The sequence below is a fragment of the Ochotona princeps genome, chromosome 7 (assembly GCF_030435755.1).
Source record: "Ochotona princeps isolate mOchPri1 chromosome 7, mOchPri1.hap1, whole genome shotgun sequence".
Lineage (NCBI taxonomy): Eukaryota > Metazoa > Chordata > Mammalia > Lagomorpha > Ochotonidae > Ochotona > Ochotona princeps.
The window spans coordinates 9499954-9518002 of record NC_080838.1 but is presented as its reverse complement, the minus strand read 5'-3'; the positions used below and the strand labels follow the sequence as shown (position 1 = coordinate 9518002).

General features: G+C 38.6%; 1 pseudogene; it reads left to right on the top strand.

Moving 5' to 3' along the window:
- Positions 1-1772: 1772 nt before the first annotated feature.
- LOC105942007 (large ribosomal subunit protein eL31-like) lies at positions 1773-2148 on the top strand (annotated as a pseudogene).
- Positions 2149-18049: the final 15901 nt, after the last annotated feature.

Below are 18049 nucleotides of genomic sequence, written 5' to 3'. Positions count from 1 at the left end.
GCAGGAGCAGAGTCCCAAGGCCCCGGGGTCGTCCTCTCCTGCTTTCCCAGGTCACAGGCAGGGAGCTGGATGGGAAGCAGGGCTGCCAGGGTTAGAACCAGCACCCATATGGGATCCTGGCGTGTGCAAGGTGAGGACTTCAGCCACTAGGCCACCACATCAGGCCCAACTTATCATCTTTTGATCAACACGTTCATAAATCTCTCCTAAGATTCCCTATGAGCTGCCTAAAGGAAATTCGGTTAGCAATGGACCTTTTAAGAGTCATTTTGTAACAGCAGAAGCTTAAGACCCTTGTGACTAAGTGACAAGTTCTCCAGATGATTGGAAGTAAAATGGAGAAGCCACCTAACCCTGCAACAGTTCCTTAGGGTCCAAATCAACCTTCAGTTCATTATTTACAATTTGATCTTGACTTCTGGAGATCCAACGTCATGAGGCACTCAACAACAGCCATGAGGGCTGGATAGTTGAGCTGGTTAGATAGAACTAAGCTTCAATACCCATCGACATGTACGAGAGCCAAATGGGATGTGGGACAGACTGGACTACTGCTACACATACTGGCAAACCAGGGTAGGGGGCGGACCTGGTGGTGGTTATTGTGGGTCACTCTGACTAGGCTGCAGCTCCCACTGGTCCAAGTGAGGGCCGAGTGTGTGCTGGGCAGAACCAGGCTAGACTGCAACACCCATTGGTTCCAGTGGAAGTTGGGGTTGAAAACAGAACCAACCCAGCAATTGCAACCACCAGCAGATTGGGGCAATGGACTGTGCCAGGCCCTGTGCTTGCTAGTACACACAAGAATCTGATTGGGGAATACCTCAAAGTTTCTTTGGGGATTTCCCCAATCGAAATGCTGGACTCAGAACCCTAACCAAGAAAAGACAAAAGAAGACAGAACAAGTCAATCAACCACCTCAGCTATATGTTGGCAGCGAAATACTGGGCCAATGGAGACTGTATGATGGTCTAAGTCAATCAGTGGATTCTTCAACGACCTCATAGTACTTGGTGTGGCAAGATTGGCATTGATTTATAACTGGTGAACTATCAAAACCACTTGAGCAAGAACCTTGGAGCATGCCCTACATCCGGGACCTGGGGAGGGTGGGAGACTGGGTGGGGCCTTCGCCTAAATACCCCCCTTCACACATGAAGGAAACAATATGGAAATGATGGTCTTACCTGCTTTCCTGTAGCCCTTGAACCTTTTTACCCTGATTAACTGTGTAAAGATTGTCAAAAATATAATAAAAAAATAGAAAATAAATTAAAAAAAAGAATTTTAAACAAACAAACAAAAAACAATAAGAAAGATTGAGTCAGATTCTTTATAGTTTTCTCCCTCTTGTGGAAATAAAATGTCATTCAGGGAAGTAAAATGTATTAAGCTTCAGATGAACTTTCTAGCAAACACAAAACGAGGAAATGAATTCATGATAAGTAGTAGGAATTAATGGGAACTCTTTTTTTTTAAGTATTGTTTTAATCCCTTGGACTAGGGTAAAATTATGTCAATGACATGGTATAGTTTAAAGATGCAGACAAAAATAAAATCGCAAGGAAAAAAAAACAGTAAAAAATAATCCACTAGTATCCAAGATTTATAACTGCTCATTTTGTGGCACTGAGAAAAAAAACATTAAGCATTTATTGCTTCTTGCTTTTTATTCTCCCTGGAGGAAAACAAAATGTTTATCTCACTTTACCATGATTAGGAATTATCACCTGTAAGAAAATGTTTTTCTTTCCAGCTTGGTTGCTATAAGATGGCTCCCGCAAAGGAGGGTGGCCAAAGAAGAAGGGCTGTTCTGCCATTGGTGAAGTGATGACACAGCAGTACAACATCAGCATTTATAAGCACATCCATGGAGCGGGCTTCAAGAAACATGCTCCTCGGGTGCTCACAGAGATCCGGAATTTGGCCATGAAAAGAGATGGGGACACCAGGTGTGAGCATCAATACAGGCTCAACAAAGCTATCTGAGCCAAAGGAATAAGGAACATCCCATATGGCATCCACGTGAGATTGTCCAGAAAACATACTGAGGATGAAGAGTCACCAAAAAGGTTGACACTCTGGTTCCCTGTACACTTGTCACCACTCTCAAAAATCTACAGACAGTCAATGTGGAAGAGAACTAAATAAAGTTGTAAGGCTACAAAAAAAAAAAAAAAAGAATGTTATTTTTTTGTCCTCAAAGCGTAAATATAACAAGAAATTTATGAAACATTTTCTGCAACATTTCCTCTATGCGGAGGTGCACAGGTTGGGCATGGCATTAGGTGTTACACACACATGCCCTGTTTTCAGGCTTTGAACTAACTCCTAAGATGTGCTTTGTTATCCTCATTTGCCCAGACACATGCAAGTTTCAAAAAACTTCAGACTTGGTAGATGCTGCACCTTGAAGAGTGGCAATCACAGTTTGAACATAGACCCAGAAATGAAAATCTATATACATTGTCTCATTTTAAAAATAATTTTATATATTCACATGTGTCTATTTTCGTATAATGTTTGTAGGAAATGGTGTAGTTGTCTGGATGGTTGAGAAATCCATGGAAGCCAATCTAGAGTAGATGAGAGTATTATTGCCTCACTAGGTCTGTAAAATGAAGAGATGTGATTTAGAAGGTGTCCTCTTGAAAGAAGAGCAAGCCACATCCTATCCTCTGCTCATCCATACCTGTGGACTGGATGTAGCTGGCTGTTGAGTCATCTTCTAATATGACTTACAGGATAGTTCTCTAGGGATGGGAGAAGAACTGAACGGAAAGTTCTAAAGTTCAAAAATATGTAATCCATCACCAAAGGCCTTAGAAAATATTCTCATTACATCAAACTATAGCATATCCTAACCAGTACAGTGTGAAGAAAGAAGATTAATGAGTCCAGCCTCGTCTACAGATCTGGAACATAATAGAATAAAATTTGAGAACTAGAAAAATGATAAAATGGAAGTCATTGTACTACTATAGATTTAATGATCTGATTATTTTGAAATTTATTATTTATATATAAGATGTAGATAGATAGATAGATAAAGTATCTTTCCTATATTCCCATTAAACTAGGGACTTTCTTTCATCTTCCTTTTGAACTCTTTATTTCATTAATATTATGCCCTTGACTACAGTGTAAATTAAGGATTTTTTAATCTCAAAAGTAAAGGAGAAAACTAGAAAAAGGAAAGGGAAGGTTGAGAGAAAGAAACGAGAAAAGAAGAAGAGAGAAAGGGAATAAAATTATATTATTCTAGAATTGTATCTATGAACAATATTGAACATGTTAAAAAGTGAAAAAACAAATACATAAAAAGGAAAAAATAGGACCACTGAAATAAAAACCTAGGACACTCTTTAAATGTGCACAATTTACGTAGATGCATAAATAAACATGGAGCAAGATGGACATAACTGCAGATAATATTGAGGAATTAAATTTATAAGAAGCCTTATGACAATGTACTTAAAATATAAAAAGCTAATTTTCTACAAATACATAAATAATCAAGATACTCTTGGAAGAACATAAGGCCTGAGACTGACTGTATATAGTTCTTTCAATAGCTGACTTCTTGCCATCGAGGGAGACTATCGAAATCACAGCTGACACTTCAATTATAAGAAGGGAAATTGAGAAGAACTAAATCTTGAAGATTTGGTAAGTCCCTGCTCAATATAAATTTGATTTTTTCCTAACCCCTGGATTTAAATGACACCAAATTCCCATGTTAATTAAACCAGCCAAAGGAATTCTTTAATATGCATTTTCCAAAATTCTTTAACTTTTTTTTTTGAAATTTCCTACCAGAAACATAGCAAGATTTTTTATTTATCCACAACGTTGTCTACATTTGATGTTGTCAGACCTTATCCAGAAGGAAAATAAAACTCCAATATTTCTGGACTAAGAATGAGGAAACCATTTCAAAAAAAAGCTTTACAAGCATTGTTCAGGTGCCCTTTCTCAAGCCAATTATTGGAAAAAGAATAATGGAATAACATTTATTGGAATAAGGCTTTTACTAACAATAAATTAGAAAATGAAATTTATTAATATGTGGATAAAATTCTATATTTTGCATACTAAAAGACAACTATATAATATTATATAATGCTGGGTAACATTCACTGAATGGTAGCTAATATGTCAGTCACCTTTCTAAACATTAACAAATATGTGGACATTTTTCCTCTTGGACACCAGAAACAATTGAATACGTAAATGGAGATAGCAATTTCATGCCATTTTATATTATTAACAGAATGTAAAATATCTGGTAATAACAATTGATGGTAAAAGATACATATGCATACACATTTAGACATTCAAGTGCATGCATGCCTGTATAACAAAGAAACATCACTTATTGCTTATGAAAGTTTGATATTTTTCAGATTAAAATAAAACTTAAAGCATAAGGAAATTAAATAACTTAACTAAGTCACAAAGCTATTGGGTGCCAGACACAGGACTGCACTCTGACCATCCACAGTTAAAATAGGTAGCCGAGACTGCAAGTAGCCACGGCAAATCATCCTCGCTAGGAGTTGGCACCTCTTCCTAATAAGGGCAGTTTTTATCCAAGGAGAGGGTAACAACATCAGTCCATGTGTGGACAGGTTCAATGGAACACTCGTTATATTGAAGAAACCTGCATAGGACTTTAGAAAGTTCATAAGGAATGAAGAGAGGGTAGGCAAAACATAGCCTGTTTTGCAATGTCGTTGATAAGTGAAATATTACGTGAATATTAATATTAGGACATTGGCTGGAGAGAACAAAGAGTTTTTAAAGGAAAACTAAAGCTAACATGTCTACCTTGTGTGAAAAAATCTAGTAAAGGGAACGCTTAAAACACTGGAAGGATGGGGAAGAGGAAGAGTTATTGTAAGAGCAACCTCTGGGAGAAGATGGGGAGCAGTACATCCAGAGTGCAGGTGGAGAACTTAGCTTTGAACATGAGAGGTGGTGGGGAAATGAACAAGGGCTCTCCCAGAGGAGAAGGGAGACAGATGGAACAAAGAAGGGGAGCAATGAGTTTCATCCTGCTGTGTTTCTAATCAGATTTTCCCAGAAGGTCTACTTGGCCAGAAAAACAGGAAACAGACAGGTGGTCCTGTGTCTGCTGGGTAACGTTAAAATATAGTTGATTATTCAGGTCGAACTTTTAGGACAAAAAAAGGGGGTGAGTAGTTTAAAAACAATTGCTGCAAATTTATGAATCGCATCCAGTTGCCCAAACACCAGTCTCCTGACCTAAATCTCTCCCTCCCCTGGTGTGTGGATCTGGACCGTTGCCTGTATGGATTTGGTACTAACCTCACACAGGTAGACACACTGAAGCCAGGAAAGTGCTCAAGAGCAGCCTCCCAAGACGTCAGATGGAAGGCCTGTTACTCATAGTCTAAGTGGTCTTTCACGGAGGAGAAAACCAAATCTCAGAAGTACACACAATAGTCCCAAGCCATGAAATTGTTGGCTGGTCATGAGTCAAACTTCCTTTTCCTCCTTTGAACATTTGCATACATCTAACACATTATGTATTGTCTTTTCAAAATGAGTTTTGTATTTGCCTTGTTACATGGGAACGTGTTCATGGCTTTTGACGCAGTCTCCCAAGTGTGTGTGGTATCCAGAAGACACTTGGTCATGACCGTGTAAATGAAAGAGCTGCATCTACCCCACAACACACTACTTTGCTTTTCTACTGTGCTTTCATGCATGTTGCAGCCAAGAGAATCTCTTATAAGCACCACTCTGCAAACGATCTTTGCAAGAATCTTGCCTTCTCAATGGAAAGATAAAGCTCCAAAAGGAAGCAGAATTCAAATTCAGGATTGAGTGGCATTTGACTTCAACCCATTAAGTTAGTTCTTGAAAAAAAAAAAAAAGAGTTGAGGAGTTTTGTGACAGGAACAAAATAGTGACAAGGAAGGAAGGAATCAAGAAAGGCAGGCAGAAAGGAGGGAAGAGAGGAGACTAAGAAGCATGAAAGGCAAATGAAGATTCTAAGAAAAGTCCATAGTCTACAAGATAGCAAGCTCCGTCAGGGTGTTTTTGTAATCTATATTTATATTCTTGTATCTTTTGCCTATGGGCATGTCTATTGATGCCACCCAAGAGAAATTTGGTGAAATGTATTTCTTGAGTCTGCTGTTAAAGTGGTGTTAAGAAAATTGTAGCTTCTTGTGACCCTTCATCTGTTGTAAAAAAAAAATTATATTTTTTCTGTTTTGGAGTCAAATAAAGCTGAGAATGAAAACACTGTGAAATTGGCAGCTACGAAGAAGACGGTTGGTGGTTGCTCGGTGACTAAAGGGCAGTCTTGCTCTTTTTTTTGCAGGAGTACTCTCTGGAGAAGGGAAGAAGCGTCCTGAGTGAAAATAGGTCGCTCTCAAGGAGAACTTCCATTACAAAGGATTTGTGGAACTGGGAAACAGAACCAAGCCTGATGTTTCTAAGACATGCCTTTCAAGATTCTCCTACTGGATCTTTTTTTTTTTCGGTATTTGTTTTGGCAACCCAGACCCTTAATGGTAAACAAAAAATCAGCAGTGTGTATGTTTAATTTCCTATCTGCAGCAGGTGTCAAACAGGCTACTCCGCTGGCAGTTTTGTTATAATCCAAAGCCAAGAACTTTACGTACCTTACGTTCTCTGTTCGAGGATCCCTCCTTTTCTCAGAGTGAGTAGGGAAAATTAAAAATATCTCTCTATGGATTTGCAGCACAGTCTTGCATTCTCTTAGGGAGGTAAGAGGAGGGGTGGGTGGGGAGAGGATGTTAATCCTCATGGAAGGAGTAGAATCTACGTAAGAAATCAGACATCTGCTTTTCCCTTCGTGACACAGAGTAGAACCGTTGATGAGGCCAGCAAAGGCATGTGTGCTGGGCTGCAGAGCGTGGTGTCTTCTTTATGCCACCTTTGAGACTGAGCATGGTCAAGGGGGCTGGTTTTTGAAAAGCACTTAGGAGTCCAAAGGCTAGAACCCTGTCCTTCTGAGTCTTTTCCTTCTACCAGAAGGAAGACGTGATGTGTTCTCAGGGTTTGCTTTGGAGATTTCTAATGCAAATAAAGCCCATGCTGGCATCTCAGAAACGTCCAGAGGCAGGTGTAATGGGGATGGGGATAGCAGCGATCCTGCTCCATGCCGTTTTCCCATGATCTTCCAAGGGCTGAAACTGGTGTCCAGGGGTTTCCATTGGCACAATGAAAGTAACACAGAAAGTGGCAGAGGAAGGTGGGCCCCAGAGCTGCCAGAGGACTTCTGGACTGTCTCTTTAGGTGCCATTTAAAAGAGATTGTGAGGCTGAATCTTTTGTAAACGAAAAATTGGCTAATAGCGGATGTTTGTAACTATTTGGCTAAGGGCAAGCTAATTGACTCAGAGGAAATGCCAAGTCTCCCACATGATGTAAACGGAAACTGATTTTCTTCTCAAGTCTTTATAAGAAGCAACCTACTGATTTGGTTTTTAAAATCACTTTAAGAAGACATTCTTCATTTCCATAACAGTGAGAAAATTTGAAAACTCAGAAGGAAATTGTCAGAGACAGAAAAGGTTTAAGAAACAAAACCAACCCAGCAATTGCAATTACCAGCTGATCTGGGCAATGGACTGTGCCAGGCCCTGTGCTTGCTAGTACATACAAGAATCTGGTCTGGGAACACCTCAGACAAAGTTTCTTTAGGGATCCCCCCAGTCGGGCTTCCGGACTCAGAACCCTAACCATCAAAAGACAGAGGACAGAACAAGTCAATCAACCACCTCAGCCATATGTTGGCAGTGAAAAACTGGACAAACGGAGACTCTATGCTGGACTATGTCAATCAGTGGATTCTCCAACAAACTCATTGTGCTTGGAGTGGTGAGAGTGGCAGCACTTCAGAACTGTTGAACTTCCTACACCCCTTGAGCAAGACCCTCGAAGCATGCCCCACATCAGGGACCTGGGGTGGGTGGGAAACTGGGTGGGGCTTCTCCCTTAAAATACCCTTTTACCTCAGATATATTAATGAAACAATACGGAACTAATTGCTTTGCCCATCTTCCTGTAGTGCTTGAACCTTTTTACCCTTATTATGTAAAGATTGTCAAAAAATAAATAAAATAAAATAAAAGTAAAAAAAAAAAAGAACGAAATCAAGCAGATCCAAAGTCAACAAAAAGAGAGAAAAAAAAAGACATAGAAGAGCACTAAGTAATTAATGGGAAAGAGCTTGAAGTTATAGAAAAACAAACCTCCTGGGGAACACTATTACATCAAAACTCTTATAGAAAAGAGTCAGAAATGTCTGTCTGTAATAATGAACTCAGGTGCAAGGCAGCAGCAAGCCAGAGCAGATAGTTATGGGAAATAGCCAAGAGGCTTGGGAGAATTTAAATAATGCTAAAAGAATATTCAGAACTAGTAAAGAATATTGGCCTTTTTTTCTTCTATTTGTTTCAAATGTATGTATGTGTGTGTGTTTTTTTAATTTCACCAATTCCAAATATGCAGATTTAAGAGTATGATTAATCCTACTCAATTTCTGCCTCCCATCCAAGCTCCCACACTCCCTCCTCCTTACAGTCTTTTAAAAATATTTATAATAACATATTTTCAATTTATTTTATTATCACAAGCTTAACCCTCCATTAAATAAAAAGTTCAATAAGTGATAAGTAAAAAATCCACTGCTGCTCAAGAATGTATACAAGGGCTAATAATAATAATCAAGGCCATGTGCCCTGCATTTTTATAGTCTGCACATGAGTTATCTCAGATCTTGGTAAAATTACACTATTTATTTTTCTGGGACTGGCTTGTTTCACTGAACACAATCCTTCCTGCCCAGTTGCCTCGATTTTGTTGTAAAAGATAGGATTCCACTTCTCTATCACAGTGACCAGCATTCCAGAATGCACATATCACATATCCCAAGAGGGAATGGAGAATTCACTACTTGCTGGAAGAAACAATGTTGCTACAAGTGGAGCATGAAGAATGAAAGATATAGTAGGGTCCTTGGGATCTCACAAGAGGGTTTGGTAAAGTTGCAGGATATACAAAAAATAAATAAATGAATTTTTGTATGGACAACGCAATGTCTGAGAAATAACTTGTAAGATCAATCCCTCTAATAGTGGCTAACAAAATTTAAGTACCTTGGAATACCTTATTTTAAAGACTTACTTGTTTTTATTGGAAAAGTAGATTTCCAGAGAGGAGAGACAGAGAGACAGATCTTCCATTCGCTGGTTCACTCAAATGGCCATAATGGCTGAAACTGAGCTGATCTAAATCCAGGAGTCTGGAGTCCCCTCTGGATCTCCCATGCAGGTTTAGGTTCCCAAGGCTTTGAGCCATTTTTCCACTGCTTTTACAGGCCACAGGCAGGGAGATGGATGGGAAGTGAAGCACTCAGGACATGAGCCAAAGTCCATATGAGATTGTAACCCTTGCAGGTTAGTCTATTGAGCTATTATGCCAAACCAAGTATCTTGAAATAAATTTTGCCAAAAATGTGAAAGATCTCTATAGTGAACATTGGAAAACACTAATGGGAGAAACAGAAGCTATTTTTTAAAAAATGGGAAAATATCCTCGGATTGATAGAATTAATATCATCAAAATATCCATGCTACTGAAAGCAATTTATAGTTTTAAGGTGATTTTTTTAAGGTGATTTTGATCAGAATCCTAAGATGTTCTTTTGAGACCTAGAGAATATGGAAACACAATAGACCCTGAATAGCTATAACAATCTCAAACAACAAAGGTAAAGTTGTAAATAAAACAATAGCAGATTTGCAAGATATAGGCAATTGTTACCAGGCTGCCACTGGCATAAAAATAGATACACAGTCCACCAAAGCAGAGTCTAGACCACAGAACTTGATCCATGTATCTACAATATTTGACAAAGGAGCTGAAATCAACCCTTGAATTTCTCCAAGAACAGTGTCTTCAACAAATGATGCTGAGAAAATTTCATCTACAAGTGAAAAAGTACCTTACAGTTCACAAAAATTCAAATCAAAAAGGATCAAGCATCTAAATCTATGGTCTGATAACATTAAATTATTAGAGGATAATATTGTGGAATCTGCCAGACATTGAGAAAAGCAAAGACTTCTTAGAATAGGCCCCAAAAGCACAGACAATTAATAAGAAAGAAAGAAAAAAATGAGATTACATCAAATTAAGAAGCCTCTGCATGGCAAAGGAAAGACTTAAACAAAGTGAAGAGGTGACCAACAGAGTGGGAGAAACTATTTGGAGGCCATACAACTGATAAAAGATAGATTGATATCCAGATCAAGAAACCCAATAGCAACAGAACAAACCATCTGGTTATGACATAGGCAAAGGACATGAGCAGGCACTTTTTTTAACAGTTGAAATGCAAATTGTCAACAGACACATGAGAAAATACTCAGGATTACTAGGCATCAGGAAAAAGAAAAAACACAATGAGATTTCACCGTACCCCAGTTACAATGTCATCATCAAAAAATCAGAAAACAATAAATCCTGTTGAGGATGTGGAGAAAAAGGCACCCTAATCCAGTGCTGGTGAGACTGTAAACTAGTATAGATATTATGGAGGACAGTATGTAGATTCCTCAGAAATCTGAAAATAGACCTGCCATTTGACCCAGCTATCTCAGTCCTTGAATACACTTAAAGGAAATGTTGTCAACATATGAATGAAGTTCTGTACCCTGTTTGTTGTAGTTCAATTCACAATAGAAATTGAATCAACACAGATGTCCATCATCTGATGACTGAATCCAGGCAGAACTTCATGACTGCCTCACATAATAGGCTTCAGTAGAAATCATGCTGTGTAAATTTCAAGGTTTTTAATAAATATCTTACATTCTTCTACCTTCTTCTGTTGGGGGAACTTACACTGTATATCCCAGCAGCTTGATATGGAGAGAATAAGAAGAAACTTAAAAAAAAATTAGAAGAGACACATGCAAAGATAAACCCAGGGCCCTGGTCCTTAATTCCCCTTGAGGACCAGATAAAGCTACCAGTGAATTGCCAGCCAAGTAAGCAAGTAATTTTGCAAGCAAATCTCAAAGTCCAACTGAGCTGAGGCCAAATGAAATGGAGGAAAACCTTCCTCTTTTCTCCCTGGTCAGAGTGTTGATTCTGCAGTAAGTTAGAGACTATTTAGAGCCACTATGTTTGAGAGTGGTTTCCTAAACAGCAATCAGTCATCAGAAGACGTACAGATAGATTACTTACTTAACCAGTTATCTAAGTGAGTTCTACAGTGCCTGTGAAAGGAGGAAGTGAAAATTATATTTGATCTTAGCCAAAAGGCCAAGAAGCAATGGGAATGAAAATTGTATCATTTTCCATTTTGTATCTTGTGTGAATTTTTACAGTAGTGTATGTGTTTAATGAAGTAGGTCTAGAGATTCTTTCGTATAGGTTTATTTGATTTCCCTAAAACTCTTGATACCCTTCATTACATTTGATTTCAAGGATAAAGTAAGTATAGTTTGAATTGTTACATGGGAAAGTTGACGTCAATCAGCATCAACGGTCAAGAATGCTGCTCAAAGAGGGCGTAGTATCTAAACCATATGATTAAAAAAATCCTTGGTTGTTCAGGACTACTCTTGGTTAGATGAGTGACATGTCAGAGTTATAACAATAGGCATGTGGCAGAAATACTACCTCAGACCTTGTCCGGGGAACAGAAAGGCATCCTTTCATGAAATGTAAGGTAGGTAGAAAAACGGATCAACCAATGGGAACAGGATGTTGTTTTCATCAAAAACAATCATTAAAATATAGTCATACGCTACATAAAGACAGGTGAACAATGGCAAACTGCATATTTATAATGGTGTTCCATATGATTATACGGTCTAGGGACATTGCAGTTATATTAGATCATGTGAGTGCGCTCTATTATGTTCAAATGTTCACAAAATTAAATTTGCTGACAACACATTTCTCAGAATACACCTCATTGTTAGCTATATATCTGTACCCTGTGAACTGTTTCCCACGGCCACAACACCAAATTCATTTGTTGAAGTCCTAGATCCCAATGTGATGATATTTGGAGATACAGCCTTTGGAATGTAATAGAATTGGATTAGATCATGGGGATTAAGTGATGATAATGGAATTGGAGAAAGAGATAAGAATCTGCTTTCTGATGCATGCAGCTCTGAGGGTAGGCCAGATAAGGACACAGCAAGAAACCACCTGCAAGTAAAAAAAAAATATCCCATGGGCCCGGTGACATGGCCTAGCGACTAAAATCCTCGCCTTGAATGCCCCGGGAACCCATATGGGCGCTGGTTCTAATCCCAGCAGCTCCACTTCCCATCCAGCTCCCTGCTTGTGGCCTGGGAAAGCAGTTGAGGACGGCCCAATGCATTGGGACCCTGCACCCGCTTGGGAGACCCGGAAGAGGTTTCTGGTTCCTGGCTTTGGATTGACACAGCACCTGCAGTTGAGGTCACTTGGGGAGTGAATCATTGGACGGAAGATCTTCCTCTCTGTCTCTCCTCCTCTCTGTATATCTGACTTTGTAATAAAAATAAAATAAAACTTAAAAAAAAAATCCCTCACTGGAATTGGCGCACACAGGCATCGTAACATGAATTTCTCGCTTTCTGAATTGAGAGATAATCCTCTGTCGATTAAAGCCCCAGTTCTTGGTATTTTGTTATGACAGCCTGAGCTAAGATGATACAAATATAATATTCAGAATAATTAAAATGTCTATCATTTAATTCAACATTGATATGCATTTTTCCCAAATAACTTTTACTCCTTTAATTTGCCCACTTCTCCTAGTTTTCCAATAACAAAAATGCTAATTGCACAGTTCATTGCCCAAAGTTGCTTAGTGGTTGGCTTACAATGACTTCCAGTTGTATTTCTAATATTATATTTTTGTACAAATACGAGCTTTGAGAGGTATGGTTGTCTCTGTTAATTGGATTGTCTTTGGTTGAAGTCTTTTTGCAAGCTGTGCTACAGAAATTAAAGTCAAAGGTAGTCTCCTTAATACACATTTTGCAGTTACATGATAGAATTTCATAAATTGCCCTAACTGGTTTCTGTTTTGAATCAGATTTTTATACACTGTATAGAAATTTATCTATCTATAATTTATAGTTTATTAAGTTTTTTTTCTCCAACGGGTTTCTAACTACTTTCTTTCCAGGTTTTAGCTAATGATTTTAAACATAGGCACCTGCAAGACAAGTTAAGTTTTGCTTACAGACTCCGGCTTGCATGATTGGATGATGGCTTTATGTCTCTCCTGGGCTAAATCTTGTGCTCATCTGCTCTCTCCTGAGCTTGAAGGAAATCCCAGGCTGTCTTTGGGATTCCTGCTGTGCTTGCTTTCTCTGTCTTACCTATGATGCTGGAGCACCACACAATGGGAGCTTGGTTGTGGATGCTCCTTTCCCACTCTGATTCTCTTGTTTGCTGACTGGGCCATATCTGTATCTCCCTCACCCACCTTCCTTCTTCTCTGTTTTCTTTATTTTCCTCCCTCTTGTCCATCCCTTCTTCACTCCCTTCCCTCTCCTTTTATATCTCTCTCCTCTCTCTTTTTCTCTTTTGTGTATGCCCAGTATTTGCATTAGAGCTCCAAAGATAAGGTTTCTTTTTTTATGCTCTCTATAGGACTTTTTCTTTCTTTCTTTATTATTTTTTTAATTTTATGGTAAAATTCCACAGGGTCTGGGATTTTCCCTACCCCCTCACCAAATTCCCAAACCCTGACAGATTTTGCCCATATTATTAGAGTAGTATAGTCCTTTATATGCAGTCATAAGTCCATCAGTGTGTTATTTACGTGTGTCCTGACATTGCTGGTACAGACAATGCCAGACGGTACAGCATCCTATTGTGGAGATACATGCAACGGTTTGATTGAGAGTTCATCTTTGATTGGAAGTCAAGATGCACACTGCAGTGCATCTTCATATCTGGATATGATAATCACTATCACACGGTATCTTCCCATCTAGATATGATAGCCTCTATTATGCTGTCACTATACATACCTTTAAATGAGAAGTCAGCAAATGAAGTTAGCAACAGGAATGAAGTTAAAAACAAAAAAATTTACAGCACCATGGAGTTAAACAACATGCTACTGAATAACTAATGTATCAATGAAGAAACAAAAAAGAAAATACAAAAAGTTCTTGGGTAAAATGCTGCTGCTGTATTCCACAAGTCAGTGAAGAATCTGATAAGAGAAAAGAAACTATCTAAAAGAAAGTAAAATAAAAGCAAAAAAATTAAAAACCCATGGGTTGCAGCAAAAACAGCATGGAAAGTGTTACATTGTATATTGATCTTACAATATACAAAATAAAAAGGTTATTGATCTGTCTTATATCAAAGAGAACATATGGTATTTGTCCCTTTGGGATTAACTCATTTTGCTGAGCATAATGGTCTCTAGTTAGGACCATCTAGTTGCAAATGGCAGAATTTCACTCTTTTTAATGGATGAGTAGTATTCCACGGAGCGCAATTTCTTTTACCACTGCTCTTTGGACAAGCATCCTTTATTGGATCTCTGCACAATAGAATGGATTATTCATCAATTCTCATTCAGAATTGTTTTTATGGGATTACATAATCAGTTTCTTCGTCTGCATCTTTTAAAAATTTGTAAGAAATCAACAAGTAACACCTAGCTCTGTGACTTTCTGGTCTTCCCTTTAAGACTCCTCTAATGTTAAATAATCTATGGTGTTTTAGGATTTGTTGGTTTTTAAATCTTTTTTTTAAGATTTATTGATTTTTATTGGAAAGTTAGATCCAGAGAGAGAAGCAGAAACAGAAAGATTCTCTGTCTACTGGTTCACTCCTCAAGTAGCCACAGTGACAGGAGCTGAACCAACCCAAACCTGAGAGCCAGGAGCATCTCCCAGGTTTCCCACATGGGTGCAGAGTCTTAAAGCTTTGGGCCATCCTCCACTATTTTCCCAGGCAATGAGTGGGGGACTGGATGGGAAGTGGATTAGCGAGGTTATGAACTGGTGCCACCATGGGATCCCAGTACATACAAGGAGAGGATTCAGCATCCTGGGATCAAACTCTTTAAATCATAATGAACAGAGTAGACTCTGTAAAAATCTTTAATAGTTTCAACTCAAGGAGCAGTGAGATTATAAGTTATGATCTGTTCCACATGTTAACTGGAAAGAGGAAATTGTCTTTTGGGGAAAAATATGACTTTCTCTTTTAAAAAACCTGACTTATCAATGAGGTACCTCCTGCACAAACATAAATGTGATATAAACTGAACTGACAGTATTGTTACCACAGAAATAATACATTTCCTCCAACTGTATTTAGATTCTGTAAGTTTTGTGGAAGCTTGGAGTTTATGCTTTTGAGTCACAGTAAGACAGTTTCGCAATGAAGTTGACAAAATTCACAAGCATTTCTTCCCGTACATTTTATTTAATGGTAAAAAACGCGCATTTAGAATTAGGCAGCTGGATGCAGTTTAAATGATCCCAATTTTGTTGGTGACATCCAGAGCATCACAATCAGGAGCCAGCCACACATGTGCTGTCTCCATCAGGTCCGATCAGGATGTTGACATTGGCCACATTTTTTCTTCACTGTTTGATCTGGTGCTCGTTGGCCTTGACTTCCGCATGAGCATGAGTGTGTTGTTGTCTTCTGCCTTCTTCATGGCAGACTCTGTGGTCAGGGGGAACTTGATGATGGCACAGTGGTCAAGCTTGTTTCTCCTGCCACCACAATGGAGCATCTTGGGCCACAGGAAGGTAGGTGACGTGCACATCTTTCGCTCATGGCTGTGGCCACCTTTCAGCACCGCCGTCTTGGCTGGCAGGGCCTTCGCTTTGGCTTGGGCTTTTGGAGGGACAGATTTATTCCTCACCTTAAGTGCCAGCTTGGTGAAAAGGCTCTTTCCGCTTCATTATTTATTTGTTTATTTGAAACGCAGAGTTCGAGTGGGGGGAAAGAGAGCGAGAGATTACCCATCCAGTGATTCATCTCAAATAGTTACAAAGGTCAGTGTTACCTCTCATGCTCTATGTAGACTTGAGTATTTTACATTATTAAACTTCAGTCTCCCTATACAAAATAATATAATCATCATCATAATAATAGCTACCTCCTACAGATATTGTAAGAATTAAATGAAGAAATTAAGCACAAGAAATTTAGCAACATACCAGACACAGAGTAAATACTCAATAAAGCATTGATTATATTTTCGGAACTGTTATTTTTATCATTATAGAGTATTCCCACTTACTGACAATTATAAATGGCAGTCTAATAAAACTGCTTTTCCCATTCCCAATCATAAGGCTTAGACAAATGAATTAGTCTTATTAGTCTTTTTTTTATCGTTCCTATGTACCGTTCCAAAGGAGGTTTCTTATACAGCTCTCTAACCTTTAGTTTTGGGTCATTATTTCAAGGACTACATAGTGGTATTTATGATGAAAGAGGTTCGGTGACTTGCAAGGCACACAGTAAAAAGCCTGAATCAGAAAAAATGTTTCTGGGTGCCAAGACCCTGGCCCCTTTCTCAGTACATTACATAACTACATGCTTTGTCATTACCACTGGTTTTCAGAAGAGACTTCAAGTAACTACCACGTGAAAGCATTCACGGAGCAGTCACACAGTTTCAGTCTTAGAGGTTTGCAAACACAAGGTATCTTCAAGAGTTATGCAGAAGAAAATTAGAATGCATTCAAGCTTTCTATAATACTTACCCATGAAACATTGGGAATCCCTTGTCCCAAGTTTTTGCTTTTATCACTTCTGTCAAATAATTAAGATATTCATATATGTTAAAATAATTATAGAACCCAGTTGTTAGTGTCTTTTGCTAACTGCAAATTAATTATGTACGGATTATTTACCTTTATTGTTCAGAAGGTGCGTGTTGGGATTTAACTGAGGTTAAAATGTCTTGACCAAATCAAAAGCAGTAAATGGTACATGGTGATGCTAGGAATAATGGCCATTCAGGCACGCAGGAAGCATGTTGACCTCACCCACACAAGTCTGCATCCCAAGGGCCACTGCTGAGGAGTTGTTTCAGACATCCACCTTAGGAAATGTTATTTGTCAAGAGGCACAAGACTGAACTGTGGTATTTGCGGCACTCCTTTCCTTTCTCCATGCAGAACTCAGCTGGTTGCTGACCCACATACCTGTTACTCTACAGACAGCTTAGAAATCCTACAGCATCAAGGGAAAAGCAGAGACACCTGACAGATTCTTGGAATGTGCACACCAGGCCACGTTTTGACCAGCCCAGTTTTAACAGTTTCTGTGTCAGTTGGCACAGGTGAATCATTAACATTTCTGATGTCTGGCAGTGGTTCTAAGAGCTGTGTGGTAATGAAGGGTCATGCAGATTAGCTCCGGGTCTGGACCTTACATTTTACTTTTTTTTTTTAAATTGTGGGCTACATGCATACTTCACAAATAATCTTCACATGCACCCAACTGCATTTGGTGCAGGGGAGAACAGCAGGAGGTGGCTGTTTGAATGTCTGCAGCGCGTGGTTGGCAGTGGAACCTTTTTTTTTTTTTTTTTTTTTTTTTTTTTTTACATTTGTGTGCAGAGCTCCAAAGGAAATGCAATTTGTCTTCCTAAACTTTTCTTATATACATTTAAAAGAATTTGGTCTTTAATGTAAACTAAGATTTCTTTTCTGCTTAATATTTATTGTGCAGATGAGTAAATTGTGAGAAATGTAATGCAATTACTTTTCAATGACTCTTTTGCTAAAGTATTTGTGGACCCATGCAAGAAATACTATCTTTTCTACATTGTAGCAAGTTTTTACTGGCTGAAATGTACACTTCCAGAATGTAGTTACAAAAGTTTATACACACACACACAATTCCTGAGAATAGATATTAGAAAATAAACACTAATGACTTGGTTCTTCTATGAATTCCTTTACCTAAAAGTTCAATTTTCCTGATAACAGTGCCAGTTGCCATGGGCTACAGGATCCAATATCAACAAGGAATA